Source organism: Muscardinus avellanarius (genome assembly GCF_963383645.1).
Source record: "Muscardinus avellanarius genome assembly, chromosome: 16".
Taxonomy (NCBI): domain Eukaryota; kingdom Metazoa; phylum Chordata; class Mammalia; order Rodentia; family Gliridae; genus Muscardinus; species Muscardinus avellanarius.
This window is the reverse complement of record NC_137802.1, coordinates 42,365,442-42,380,781: the sequence shown is the minus strand read 5'-3', so window position 1 is coordinate 42,380,781 and position 15,340 is coordinate 42,365,442.

The window sequence follows — 15,340 nt, the reverse complement described above, 5'->3', positions numbered from 1 at the left end:
TGCCTTCATAGAATTAGTGGCCTCCAAAACTCCTTAAGATCTAGGGTGCCACTAATAATGGTGGAAAGGAGGAATGCATTGCTTATCAAGACAACTACATCGGGAAGGCAAGTTAGATCAAGTATCACAGTTCTGTCCTTAGGGTCCTAAGATGAGCTGCTTCCGTTTTAGGTACATGTTTTTGCATTCATTCAAGTTCAAAAAGATAGTGCCTCTCCTTTAAAACATGAAACGGATGTGATGACTTGCAATCTAATTTAATTCACATAGTCTATTTGTCCCTTTCCACAAATGTATTACTATTGGCTCTAAATGTGGTACATAAATCCCACAACTGGCTTTAGACTAGAGTCTCGTTCATCCATTTCTCAACTATGACCCGGATATTTAAGTGACCCTCCTTATTTTATGTCTATTAGAGAACATCTCTTGTTCTGGATATAGAGTGAATCTTCTCCCCACCAAATCTTAGAGCTGATACAGACTTAAATAAAGGGGAAACAACTCATTAATTTAAAGAAAGGCTACTCAGACTATTTTTTTTTAATTTTAAACTTTCATTGTAAAGGACTTCAATAGGTTTAAAGTATGTGATAGTTTGTTCTTCAATATTTATTGTTGTATTTGATTTTATAAATTGTTCCTTAGGAATTTCTGTCCAGAAATGAGGTTTGCCAGGAATGACCATTTATTCATACATATTTTGTCAGATATCATATTCTTTAGAAGGTTTTGCATATGACTAGTATCAGGTATTCGTTGAGGGTTTTGGTCTACTTCCTGGTATGTTATCGACATGTAATTCTCTTTGACAAAAGACATTTTATTCACTTCTGACTGATTTTGTTTAGTAGTTATAAGGGTTTTCAAGGTTTCTATCTTGTCTTGACTCATTGCTGATGAACTACATTTTTTCTAAGAAATTATACACTTAATTTACATTTTCAAATTTTATTTATACTGATCTCACTATTTTTAATATCTGTACATTTTTTATTTCCCCCCATTTCCCACTAATATTATTTATTTGTACTATTTCTTATTTTTCTTCATCAGTCTTAAAGGAGGTTTATACTTCTTTTGAGTCTTTTAATGTAACTCAATTTTTGATTACCATTAGGTATTTTCCTGATTATTTTCAATTCTATTTTTTATTCTCTTCCTTTTTAAATTTATTATTAGTGCACTGTAGTCATACATCTTAATGGGGGTATAAGATGGAAAATTCTTTCTACCACCTATTTTTATTTCATTTTATCTAATTTTACTATCTTTTTGAGACAATGGTCTAATTCATTGACTTTTAGTCTTTCACATTACATACTGTATGCTTTTCAAGTTATAATTTTTGTTAAATACTACATGATCTACATCCTAGAACTTAGGTTGTATATGCATTATTTTATACCAAATATATCCCTGAACCAACCTAGATCTTCATCAACAAATGAATGGATTGTAAAATGATTGGAAATATATACAATGGAATTCTACTCAGCTATATAGAAGAAGGAAATCATGTCATTCACAAGAAAATGGAAAGACCTGGAGAACATTATGTTAAGTGAGATCAGCCAGGCACAGAAAGAGAAGGAACATATATTTTCTCTAATATGCCCAAACTAGGGAGTATTAGGAATACCAGAGGGACTCCAGATAACAGAGGGGAAACCTCAGCAAAGCTAGAATGGAAGAGTAGGAGAGGAAGAAGGCTGAGTTTGATTAATGGAGGAGCTAGATCTGAATATGTGTAAAAGTATGAATATAAAATGGTTCATCTGGACACTCATTGTTGGAGGGGAGGAAGGGGAAATGGGGGTGGTGGGGGGAGAGGGCACCAGGCACAGTCTAAATGTATGTCATATTTAATATGTTCCACATAAAAATAAAAAATAAAACATAAATTAAAAACCAAATATTACCCCTTTTTTCTTTAACTCATGGATTACTTGGACAATTTTTACTTTATAAGTTTGAGGTATTTTAGTAGCTAGCTTTCATAATTGGTACTAATTACATTCTAATCAGAGAATAAAATATAATGAAAATTTTTCTCATTTGAAAATATTCCAATTTTCTTACAGTCTCTATATATTTTGCAGTTGTTTTGTGGAGTGCAGTTATTTTCTGGATTCATTGTGGCATTACTTAATCATGATGTTAAAATATTTTAATCACTACTAGAGCATTTTTCTGTTTTACTAGTTGCCAAATGAAATGTCTTTAAAAACTTTGAATGTTGTTTTCTTTTGATATCTGGAAACTTTCTTTTTACTTAATTTTTGAAGGTTATATCAACAGTGCAAGCTTATATTGTCATGAATTGTGCATTTTGTGAAATGATTGTGCTTTTCTACAGCAACAGTGATATTTTATTCAATAGAGTTATCTGATAAATGGAGATATTCAATTGGATCTATTGCAATCACAAAGATACTTAAGAGTGGCCAGAGTGAGTATTGGAAGTCAGAATGTTATTGACACGTGAGGATTTTAGCTGCCTCAATTTGCTTTTAAGGCTACTTTTTCTGTCATAATCTTAACAGGTTTAGTTATACTATTGGAAGAAAAATTTCAACTTAAGTCTTTAAAACTTCATGTTATATTCCTCCTGCATCAAGTGTAAAAACTTTCTGCTTTTGTTATTTAGTCTGACCATCTTTGCATTTCTGCTCTTCTTTGATCAGATTACTATACATTGGAAGCTCACTAAAACAAAACCACAGTACTTTAGGAATTAAATGTTCCTTATTAAAAGGTAGGGAGGTTTTCAAGTGCTATATGAAAGATAAAACTTTCTGTATGTGAAGACATAAAGCTTATAATGTTTTTTTGCTTCTCTTTATTTTTTATTTTATTTTTTATTTTTATTGGTGCCTTGTAGTCATATATCTTAATGGGGTAAAAAATGGTGGAGACATACATGCACATATCAACCAATTAGCCCTTACCCAATTCCCACCCCTTTTATCCTTCTCATATTTGGCTTAATGATTGATATTGATATGTTTGTTAAAGTACATCATGCACATTAGGGAATTGTCCTCTTCCCTCCTCCCATCTACTCAGTTAGGTTACCTTATTTGCTCATCTATAGTATCTCCTTTGTCCAGAGTTCCTCCTATGACACATCTTCTCCCTAGCTTCTGCATATTAGGGAGAACATTGATTTCTTATTTTTTGTAAATGACTAATCTCACTTAACATAATGTCCTCCAGTTCCATCATTTCCCTGTAAATGACATAATTGTGTTTTGCTTTATGGCTGAGAAAAATTCTATTTTGTACTTATCTCATAGTTTTGTAATATATCCATCTCTTGATGGACATTTTGACTGGTTCCATAGTTTGGCAATGGTAAATTGTGCAGCTATGAACATAGATATGCATGCATCAGTTTGGTAGTTTGGTTTCCTTTCTTTTGGATAGATACCCAGAAGTGGTATTGCTGTATCATATGCTAAGTTAATTCCTTCTTCTGAGGACACTCCCAACTGTTTTCCAAAGTGGTTCCACTAATTTGCAATCCCACAAAAAATATATTATAGTACTCACTTCTCCACATGAAGACTAGCATTTATTGCTGTTGGTGACTTAATTTTGTGTTAGTTTCAGGCTGAAAAATAAAAACAACTAGATCCACTACTTTCTGCTTCAGTTTACAGATTTATCTAGTGAAATTTCTGACAAGAGTAAGTAATTCTACTATTCGCTACTTGGTTAATCGGATCCCTTCTCTGTTTTCCAAAATTCTTATTATATTTCTAATGCATAATTACATTTATTTATAGGTGATGAAGCTGTTTTATAGGTAAAATATCCAATGTTTCTTCAAATAAATGTTTCTTTTTGTTCCATAATTATGAGTTCTACTGAAAAGTTTACCTTTGTGTTAGTGATCTTGCTTCATGATTAAAAAAATCATATAAAAAGCATTACAACTTGTTTAATATGATGAAAGAATTAATAAAACAAAATTTATATAAATTGAAAGTCTATCTTGATCATTATAATTATACTTCAGAGATGCCTACTCTCCAATATATTTAATTTGGTTTAACATTTACTCCCTAAATCAAGAATTTTCCATTTAATCAGGATTTCTAAACCTGTACACCATCAACATTTTAGTGCTACTTAAATTTTTTCATACTTTTATTAGTATCCTTGGGCTTTCTACGTAGTAGTAGTATCTTACTTTCTCAGTTTTTAATTTTCTCTCTTTTTATTTACAAGATTTTGAATTATGAATGCTTGATAAATTATGGAATAGATTGAGAGCATATATATAACACATATGTATAACACATAATATGCTTATTGACACTTTATAAGTCATAAGTTTTCTTTTTCTTTTTGACTGGAGATTGAACCCAGGAATGTTTTTCCTCTGAGATACACCACTAAGATTATTTAAAAAATTTAAACACTCTCCCCAAGTTGTTAAGGCTCATTAAGTGGCAAAGGATAGTCTTGGACTTGTGATCCTCCTGTCTCAGCCTCCCACAATACTGGTATTACAGGCTTATGCCACCATACCTGCTCCAGATGAACTTGACTTATATGCTGTAGTAGCTTTGTTTTCTTTTGAGCAGGTGGTTCTATTTGCCATCCACTTATTCCATATTGGTTTCTTTCAACTCTTCTCAGATGGACTTGTATTTCTATTTCTGTGAAGAATGGCACTAATAATATGATAGAAACAATGCTAAATCTGTACATCACTGTGTGCAATATAAACAAAGAAAGACAGCCTCTTCATTACATTGGATGGGAAAAGTGGATATTCATATTCAGTAGAGTAAAATGTAACATCTATTTCCTAACACATACATATATAAACTCAAAATGAATCAGAGACCTATATATAAGATTTGGATCTCTGAAACTATTAGAGGAAAACATGAAACACTTCAAGATATAGATATGGGTGGTGCACTTTTGGATAAGATACCAAAAACACAAGAGATAGAAGCAAAAGTAGACAAATGATATCTTATCAAAGGAAGATGCTTCTGTACAGACAAGAGTCAACAGTGAAGGGACAACCTGGAGAATGGAAGAAATATTTGTAAATTTCATCTGAAAAGTGGTTAATATTCATCAGATATAAAGCAGTTAAGAAAACTTAACAACAAATAACCCAAATCTTTCATTCAAAACTGAGTGATTTCAATAGACATATTTCAAAAGAGAAAAATGAAATAGCCAATTAGTATTTTTTAATTATTCAGTATCACAGCTAACAGGAAATAGAAATCAAAGCCACACAGAGATCCCACCTCACTTCTGTAGAAATAACAGTTATTAAAAAAAGACAAAATGCAGGGAATACTAGTGAGGATGTAGAGAAAATGAACCCATGAACACTGCTGGTGGTTATGCAAAATAGTGTAGTCACTGTGGAAAAAATTATGGGTGATCTTCAAAAAGATAAAAATAGATTCCATCTAACCCCAATCAGAGTGACAAGCATTAAGAAGTCAAATAACAACAAACACTGGTGAGGATGTGGGGAAATAGAAACTTTTTTACACTGTTGGTGGGCATGCAAACTAGTTCAGCCGCTATGGAGATCAGTGTGGAGATTCCTTAGAAAACTGGAAATGGACCCATCATATGATCTGGCTATATCACTCCTGGGTATCTTTCCAAAGGGGTTGAAATCAGAGAACTACAGTAACATAAACATACCCATGTTCATAGCAGCACAATTTGCAATAGCCAAAATATGGAAGCAACCTAGGTCTCCACCAACAGATGAATGGACTGCAAAATTACGGGAAATACACACAACAGAATTCTACTCAGCAATAAAGAAGAACAAAATAATGTCATTTGCAAGAAGATTGGAAAGACCTGAAGAACATTATTTTAAGTGCGATTAGACAAGCACAGAAACAGAAAAGACATATGCTTTCTCAAATTTACTCAAGCTACTGAGTATTAGGGATACAAGAAGTAATCCAGATAATGGAGGGGAAACCTCAGCAAAACCAGAAAGAAGGGGTAGTGGAAGAAGAAAGCTAAGGTTAATTAATGGAAGAGCTACATTTAAATATGTGTATACATGTGAATATAGCGTTGTTAACCTGGACACTCAGTATTGGGAGGGAGGGAAAAGTGGGAGGAGCAGCAAGTATTGTGCAAATATATGCCATTGTCAACATGATCCACATTATGATATGAGACTATGGTGTGCCAACAAAATAAAATAAAATAAAATAAAACAATAAAATAGAGCTACCATAAGATTCAGCAGTCCCACTATTGGACACATATGCAGAGGAAATAAAATCGGTATGCTGAAGAGGCATCTGCATGCCCATATTTATTGCTGCATTATTTTAAATAGCTAAGAAATTAAAACAATCTAAGTATTCATCAGTTGATGAGTGGGTAAAAAATGTGATGAATATACACAAATGGATGGACAGTATTCAGCCATTAAAATAACATTAACAACAGTAGAATGTCATTTGCAGCAAAATGGATGCGACTGGAAAATGTTAAGTGAATTAAGTCTGTTACAGAAAGGCACATACCATATGTTCTCTTTCATATGTGGAAGGTAAAGAGTTGATGTTAAAGTAGCACAGAATAGAAGAGCAATTATGACAAAGGCAAGAAAGAGAGAAAATGGAAGGTGGTACCAACAAACAGAACAAATAAGCTCTAAGGTTCTACAGCACAGAAAGGTGACTGTAGTTAACGATAACCTATTATATACTCTATGAAGAACTAGAGGAGAAAAGCTTGTAGTCTTCAAATATACAGAAATGATAAGACAAGAAATAGTAATTATCTTGATTATATTAATACAAATTGTACATATATATATATACATATACACACATGCATATGTATATTTGCATAAATATCACACTGTACCCCACAAATACAAATGTATAATTTGTATTTATAAATGGACAAGTTGTATATTTGGAATAAATATATAAATCTACTTGTATAAAGAAGTAAGATTATGTGTTAATTACAGATGAAAATAAAGAATTATGACTAACAAACAATTACCCTTTCTGTATAGACTATATGACCACATTTTTCTCCTCTTTATCTTGCTAATTATGTAGATTATGTTGCATATTTCTGATGTTTTGTATCCCTGGAAGTAACCTAACTTGCAAATGGAGTATATATTTTTTCTGTATATCGAATCATTCTACTTGCTGCTACCAAAGCCATGGTAACAGCATAGACTTAAATTGAATAGACTTAAATTGCTTCACCTGCTCTTAATTTCTTAAATGAATCCTTTAGAACTAAATTGTCTCATCTGCCCTTAGTTCCTTAAATGAACTCTCTAGAAGTAAACTGTTTAATCTGATGTTGGTTACTGACTACATCTTTTGGACTTAATTGGCTTTACCTGCTCTTGGTTAACCTCCAATCACGTTGAGCCTGTGCCTCAGTCTATAAATACTCCCAAACTTCCTCCTCCGGGAGGTGGATTTGAGAGGCTCATCTTCTGTCTCTGCACACTTGGTCACCTTGTGAAAGGACTGGCAAATGCTTCATTTAAGCAATTGCCGTTCTGTGTGACAAGTAATAAAATCCTGTTTCAGTTACAGTTTGGAGAGTCAGGCCAAAGACTCCATCCTTTTACGAGTGGCTCATCAGCCAGTTGTTGGTACCAGGAACCTGTGGACAAGTTGGAGCCGTTGTCTGGGATGTTTGTTTCCATGGACCTTCCCAGGAATTCCCCAGCTGAGTACAACTGACCTTCACTACATGATTTCACTTAGCTAAGAGAGTTTCTGGCTTTGGAAGAAATCTTTCAGTGAGTAACATTTTTGTTTTCCTTTTTCTTCCTCTTTCTGGTTTGGATCTATTTGCATATTGGTTCGGGAATATTTGAGCTCTGAAAGGAAGCCTTGGTCTGGCCTTTATTGGAGATCCTGTTTCAGGACACTCAGTATTGTTTACTGGAACTCTCTGTTTTGTTGGGGTCATAGAAGTTGTTTTGGTTTTATTTGGTTTCTGAGGTCTGGTTCTAGCTGCAACATATGTAAAAGTATGTGCTTCTGACTGACCATGTATAATTTTGGAAGCATTGGGAAATATTAATCCTGTCCGTATATGCTACTCTTTGGATTGCATTCTGCAAAACTGGGTGACATTCAGCTACTGACTGCCCTCAGTATTCTTTGCAATTTGGAGAGAAACGGCCTGAAAATGGGTTCTGGAGATAGTGTTGGAAGGATTTTCTTCAAACCCATCAAGGTGAAGGGCCCTAGGATTCCTCCTTTTTGTGGAGGTTTCCGGGGTAAGGTTGCTTGGCTCTCACTTGATAGGAATTTCTCCTGTATATTCTGAAAATTTATGATCTTTCTCTGGTGAATTCATTTTTGGTTCTGTGTGCTAAGTTTGAGATTTTATTTGGTCAGCATGCCTTTAAAAACTTTCTGTGAACACTTTTAATTCTGAAGTTGTTGTGATAAGGTTACACATAAAGGGTATTTAATTGTTTGCTTAATTTAAACATGTTGACTTTTTTTTGCTTGAAAGCTTATTTTAATCAGTCCTTAGTAAGTGGAAATATTCAAGAGTTGATTTCTAAACTCATTTGTGAGCACATAAAATGTAAAAGGGGATTTATTGTAGAAAAAAAATACTTTGAGACTTGCTTGTTCTGAAAATGTTACGTAGCCTACATCAGACTTAAAAATGAAAAGCTTAAAGTTGAGCCATATGGAATATGGGATTTTTCTCCTAAGTCTATTGGTAAAAGAAAAAATAAAATTTTCTCAAAATTGTTAGCACCCTTCTCATGCCACTGCAAACTTTGAAATCCCCTGGTGAACTAGGTAGATGATTCTGTGTTCTCATTGCTACCACCTGGGTTTCATTCCCACTTAGAGAACCATGACAATGTTGGCGACTTAAATGTGAGTCTACCTTTCTTTTAAACTCAACACAACCACTTAAACTTCTTTGAGTATTCCAAGATTCACAGAAGGTCTTTTCTTTTTTCTTTACTAACACCTTAGGAGAAATTGAATTTTCTACTAGTGGTGAACAGTCCCGGGCTTTAATAAACACCAGTTGCAACCACTCTTTTAGGATTAAGGCTCGATGAGAGCAATAAAGGAGGCAATCAGAAGACTGATAGCCAAAATCAGGAGAAAAACTTTCTGGAAGATAGAAAACAAGCTAAACAAAGGCTATAAGATCAATAAGATTTTAGCTTCTTACCTTTATTTTTGTGTGTTTGTGTATGCATATGTAATATCTATATGCTTGTTCATATATACATGCATTTGTATATTGTATATATGGCACTCATGTGACTTAGAAATACAAATGACTTGACTTGGGAATATCTTGAATAAATAAGACTTGCTTAGTTGCCTTCATAAAAAACAGTTGTGTCTTTACATCACCAAAGTAAGTACATAAAGAAAAACAAAGGAAAACTTAATAGTCTGCATAATTTCTAAGGATTGGTATCCTAACGTTAAAAATACAAAGAGAAACAACTATAACTTTTAGCAGTCTTGGTGAAGCAAAATGAGTTGATGTGTCTTCTACATATATCTTAAATATACAACAAATGGTAGTCACATTATTAAAAACGGTACTAATCTTAAGCTATTAGAAACATGCAATTAAATCCTATATCATATAAATGGAACTGCTATCTATTATTTGTTATTTGAGTCCATTGTAATTGGAAAACACCCCATGTATTTTTGCAAAATTTGTCGAATTTTATGACACAGGATATACTTTAACAAATAGTCCATAGACATGAAAAAAAATTCTACTTGAGTAAAGTGTTCAATAAATGTTTCATAAACCCTGTTGGTAAATGATACCATTGCAATCCTTCATGTACTTGTTTGCTTATAGTCCAGTTCTTAAATTAAGTAGTAGAGATTAGTGTTGAGATTTCAAAATATAATTATAGATTTATCTAGTACTTTTGGTGTTAATTTCTTCAAATATTTCAGTTCTATTCATTACATATATTTAGGACTATTATGTTTACTTTGTGAGTTGACTCTGTCATTCACTAATGTTTCTTTGTCTCTAGCAATTAACTTTGCTCCGAGTTCAACTTTCTCATACTAGCAAATCATTCTCAATTTTCTTTCATTAATACTGCTTTGTACATTTTCCACCCTATTACCAGCCTGAGGTATAATCTTTATTCTGACTGTTGTTTCATGATAGTAATAAAAATGTAGTACAATAAGTAAATCAAAATAGAATTCTAAGAAAAGTTTATACCACAGGAAAAAACAGCATGAAAAATGAAGAGAAGAAATGGAGAAAACAGAATTATAGAATAGCATTCTTAAACTAACATATCAATGACATTAAATTTATTTATTTATTTTTTTAAAATCTCTGTATACATTTATTAGAAAACAAAGGTTGATTTAGTTACTCAAATTGTCTTTTTTTCTTTTTTATTTTTTTTATTTTTTTATTGGTGCAATGTAATCATACATCATAATGGTATAAAGAAAATATTTTTGTAGACATACATGCACACATCACCCAGTTAGCCCCTACCTGATCCCCACCCCATTCCCTCCCCATCCCTCCTTCCCATGCTTGGCTTAGTGGTTGACATCTAGTTTTATAGCAATTTATCCAATATTAATGATGATAATCTCACAAAACAGTTTCATTTGTCTGACACCAAGCTTTTGATGACTAAAAGATAACAGTTCAATATTTCATTTTGCTTTCTTTCTTACCAGAGAATATTTTTTTCTTTTTTTTAGGTGAAGCTATCATGCATTTATTTATTTATTTTTCAGAAAAAAATTTATCCTGATATGGAATATGGACTCTAGATACCCAAAACAATCTCGAAGAAGAACAAAGCTAGAAGATGTATATTTTCTGATTTCAAATCATATAAAGCTACAATAATTGAAACAGATGACATTAAATTTAAATATTGAAAATATGACTGTTAAAATTCAATTTTAATTTACTTATTGTACTACTTTTTATTACTCTAATGAAACAACTGTGTCAGAATAAGGATTATACCTCAGAATGGTAATACTAGGGTGGAAATTTAATCTATGATATTCAGAGGTAAAGCTTTTGGGAGGTAATTAAGATTAGACAATGTCACATTGTCTCATGATTGAATCCTAGTAGCTTATAAGAGGGAGAGAGAACATGTGCACCCTTTTCTTGTCATGTGATGACCTGTACCATCTTGGTCACCAGCCTCTGCCTTTTGCCCATACACATCCAGAACTACAAGTCAAAATATAACTTTTCCTAACCTAAACAGTCAGTGGTAGCTTATTTTGGCAATAGAAAAAGGATTATAAAATATACCAAAAATATTTTATACTTTTCTCCATTTAATGTATATATCTATCACTGGATAGTGGTCTCATTTTGCTTGTTTTAGTGTAACTTAGAATTTTTACCTCCTTATCTCTAGCACATCTGCCTTCACTATTTATCTACATGCATTTAGAGCCACAGTACTAGATACCCTTTCCACTATTTATTTTTCCATATTTTATTTTATTTTTAAGTGGAACATATGGAAAATGGTGTACATTTAGATTGTGCTTCGTGCCCTCTCTCCCCCTTCCCCTTCCCCCTCCCAATAAAGAGTGTCCAGTTTAAGCATGCTATATTTATACTATTACACATATTCAAATGTAGCGTCTCCATTGAACAACCTCAGCTTTCTTCCTCTCCTATCCTTCCATTCAAGCTTTGCTGAGATTTCCCCTCCATCTGGAGTCCCTCTGGTATTACCACTACTCCTTATCTTGGGCATATTAGAGAAAACATATGTCCCTTCTTTTTCTGTGCTTGACTAATTTCACTTAACATAATGTTCTCCAGTTCCTTCCAGCTTCTTGCAAATGCTATTATTTTATTCTTCTTTATAGCTGAATAGATTTCCATTGCGTGTATTTCCCATAAAGGGCTTGAAATCAGAGCTACATGAACATATGCATGCCCCTGTTCATAGCAGCACAGTTTGTAATAGCCAAAATATGGAACCAACCTAGATCTCCATCCACTCTTTATTTTGTCATCAACCTTAAGTTAGACACCTCAAGGGGAAAGCCTACGGAATCTATTTTTGTTTTACTGTTTCTTCTTCTTTCCTAATGTTTCTAATGGCATCATTGGTGTTTACCATGATCACCTGGCTGAATGGACAAGAATGTTCAAAGTCAGTAACTCTTATGTTAACAAGTGAACTAGGCCAGGAGTAACCTAAATAAAAAAAAAAACAAAACATGCATTTGCTGTATATACACACAGTAGTTAACACTCTGTCTTCAGCTTGAACAATCAATAGAGTTAAAGTTTGGATTTGCAATTAAGTCCATGGGCTTATTCCATTTACACCATTCTATCACTGATACTTCAGATTTTGTTACTAAATTAAACTTCTAGTGCAACTGTCACATTGCAAGTAAAAAAAAAAAGTTTTAAAGTTATGTTTAGTGAATTGAATTAAGTCAGGGCTACAGCATTTCCTTTTCCAAGCATGAAAGTCCCCAGAGAACTTGTTAAACTTTATTTTTACAATGTAAAGTGTGCATTTTAAAATATGGCATCTCAATATACACTAAGGCATTTTCACTCCCATACTTCTATCGCTGTAAAATCTTGAATTGTTGATTAACTTAGTGAAGTTTGGAGTTAGTTCTCTTTTTAATTCAGAAAGCTTAATTGGATGCCAATATCCTAAATTCCTCGAATCACAAAAGGCACTATATGATTAGGGAGAGATGTTGAAGCTGCTCTATTTATAGATGATACGGCTAGATACTGAGAAAGTTTGCAGTAATCTATGCATTAAGGTGTCTTTCCATCTAAGTTAAATGCCTATAAGAAAATTTTAGAAATTATTTTTATATATATCTAAAAATGTTTGTTGTGAAAATGACAATTGGTAGAAAATCCCTTGAAAACATGAAGGTAATTATAAGTAATTAGAGCATATGTGTTTTGCTTAGTTTGTATATTATGTAAAATATATTTTATAGCACAAGGAAAGTCCATATACCATTGTCTGATATAGACTATTAGATTTCACTTTTCCTATTACCCATGTATATTTTTCAGTTGTCTCCATAATCTTGTTTATGACTACTTCTGTCCTGAGCTAAGATCAAGTACGATTTCATGCATTGCATTTATTTGGCATATCTTTCATCTTTAATATAAAACAGTTTAGCCTTTCTTCACATTAACATTGAGTACAGGCTCAGTATTTTATGATATACCTCTCAATTTGAGTTTGTGTGATATTCCTTCATGATCATGCTTAGGTAATTCATTATTAGTGAGTGCAACAAAAGTGATACTTCTTGTCCAGTGAGTCACTTGAAGAGAACTGATTGTGGATTGTCAAAGTAGGCAAGGTTACTATTGACCACTTGCTGAACGGAAGAGCCATTAGGTTACTTCAATGTAACTCTTGCATTTCCCTTCGTAATTAATGTGATTGGAATTATAGTTTTCAACTCTATTCTGCTTATTAACTGTTCTGTCATTTCAGCAAACATTTAGAGTACTAATCCGAATTCTTTAGCCATTCGGTATCACTAGCATTCTACTTTAAAAAATTGTTCTCTTCAATTATTGATACATTCATTGATAGTAATATAGACCTATAAATTATTTTCTTAGCTGGTGTGGTGGTGCATGCTTATAATCCCCGTGCTTGGGAGGCAGAGACAGGAAGATTACACAATTTCGAAGCCAGCCTTGCTGGCTTAAGAGACCCTGTTTCCAAATAAAAATATAAAAATAGGTCTGGGAGTGTAGCCCGGAGGTAGAAGGGTTTCCAGGAACCCCAGAACCACCAATATATTACTATGGTATTATCATGATTATATATATATATATATATAATTTTTTTTTTGAAACCAGGTCTCTTAAGCCAGCAAGGCTGGCTTTGAACCTGCCCAATCCTTAATATTATCATGATTTTGAAGGTCAATTTTTTTCCAGAGTAGGTCAATTAGAGCCTGTAAGCTGGATACATAGTTTATTTGATGTGACTTTTTTCATGAGTATTTCAATAAATTGCAAAAAATGTTTAAGCTTACCCTACTCTATCTGTGATGTTAATCTTTAGGATTTTTTAAAAAAATTTTTGGTACGCTAAGACATTCTAGGATGGGTTCACGTATCAGCTTTGTGTCTTTTGTACAGAATGGCCTTTAGAAGACAAAATTTTGATGTTGGATGTACTCATTGTGTGTCATGTTTCTGGGTTCTCTGGGGAAAGCAAGCAAAGATGACATATAAATTTACCTACAAACAATCTCATGGCTCAGGATAGTGTTTTCTCCACTTAAGCTCAATTTTGACTCCCTCTTCAGTAAGTTCTCATCATCCTCAGTCTTTTAAATCAAGCCTGAAAACACTCAGAAAACAATTGTATAGTTGCCAATACCTACTCTTATGAAAAGAAACATAAATTTGCATTCTGTGTTTCTTCCTTTTTCCTGTTTTCTTTGGGATAAAATTTACATACAAGGCAATGCATAAACATTAACTGTATAATTAGATAAGTTTTGAAATGTGCATACCCTTGCCCTTTCTACCTCCAATAAAACCAATTGTCTTCACAGTTTCCTCTTAAGCTTTCATGTTAACTGTCAACTGTTTAGACCCATTTTCCCTGAAATTTTAGATTAGTTTTGCCTGGTCTAGAAGTTCATACAATTAGTCATGTTATAAATCTGTTTGTGTCTGAGTTTTGTTCTCTCAGCATGTGAATGCCCATGTGGACTTGTGAAATTGCCTTTACATTACATTCCAATTTTTCAGGTATCATGTCACCAATTCTTGTGTAAGTATACTAGAACTGTCCACTCTGCCTCCGTAGTTACAAATCTGCTCCGCTTCAGGTAAGCTCACCTTGCCTTTTTTTCAAGGATCATGGTTCTATGTTACTTCTTAAAGGTGGGCATATATTGTTCATTATTACCGGTGATGATTATTTTTATTATTAGGCCAAGTCTATTACTGGTTACTTCATATTGACTGAAACCTGGTCAACAACACATGTTTTTGTATAAAAAAATCACAGTAATTCATAAAACTTATTTTCTTGTGTAGAGTAACACAGTAGATTTTTGAGTGCAGTGTGCATGTGTGTATGCATTATATTCTAGATACCATGTCTAATACTGTAGATCCCTATCTTCTCATGTAGTCTTCAATTTTTCATTTTCTAAAATGGTGTTAATTATCAACCACTTTCTGATGGTGTCTAAGTATCAAAGAAAATAATTTACATGCAAGTTTTTTTTGTAGGCTATAATATATTGGAAAATAAAAGCTATTATAGAGAAAA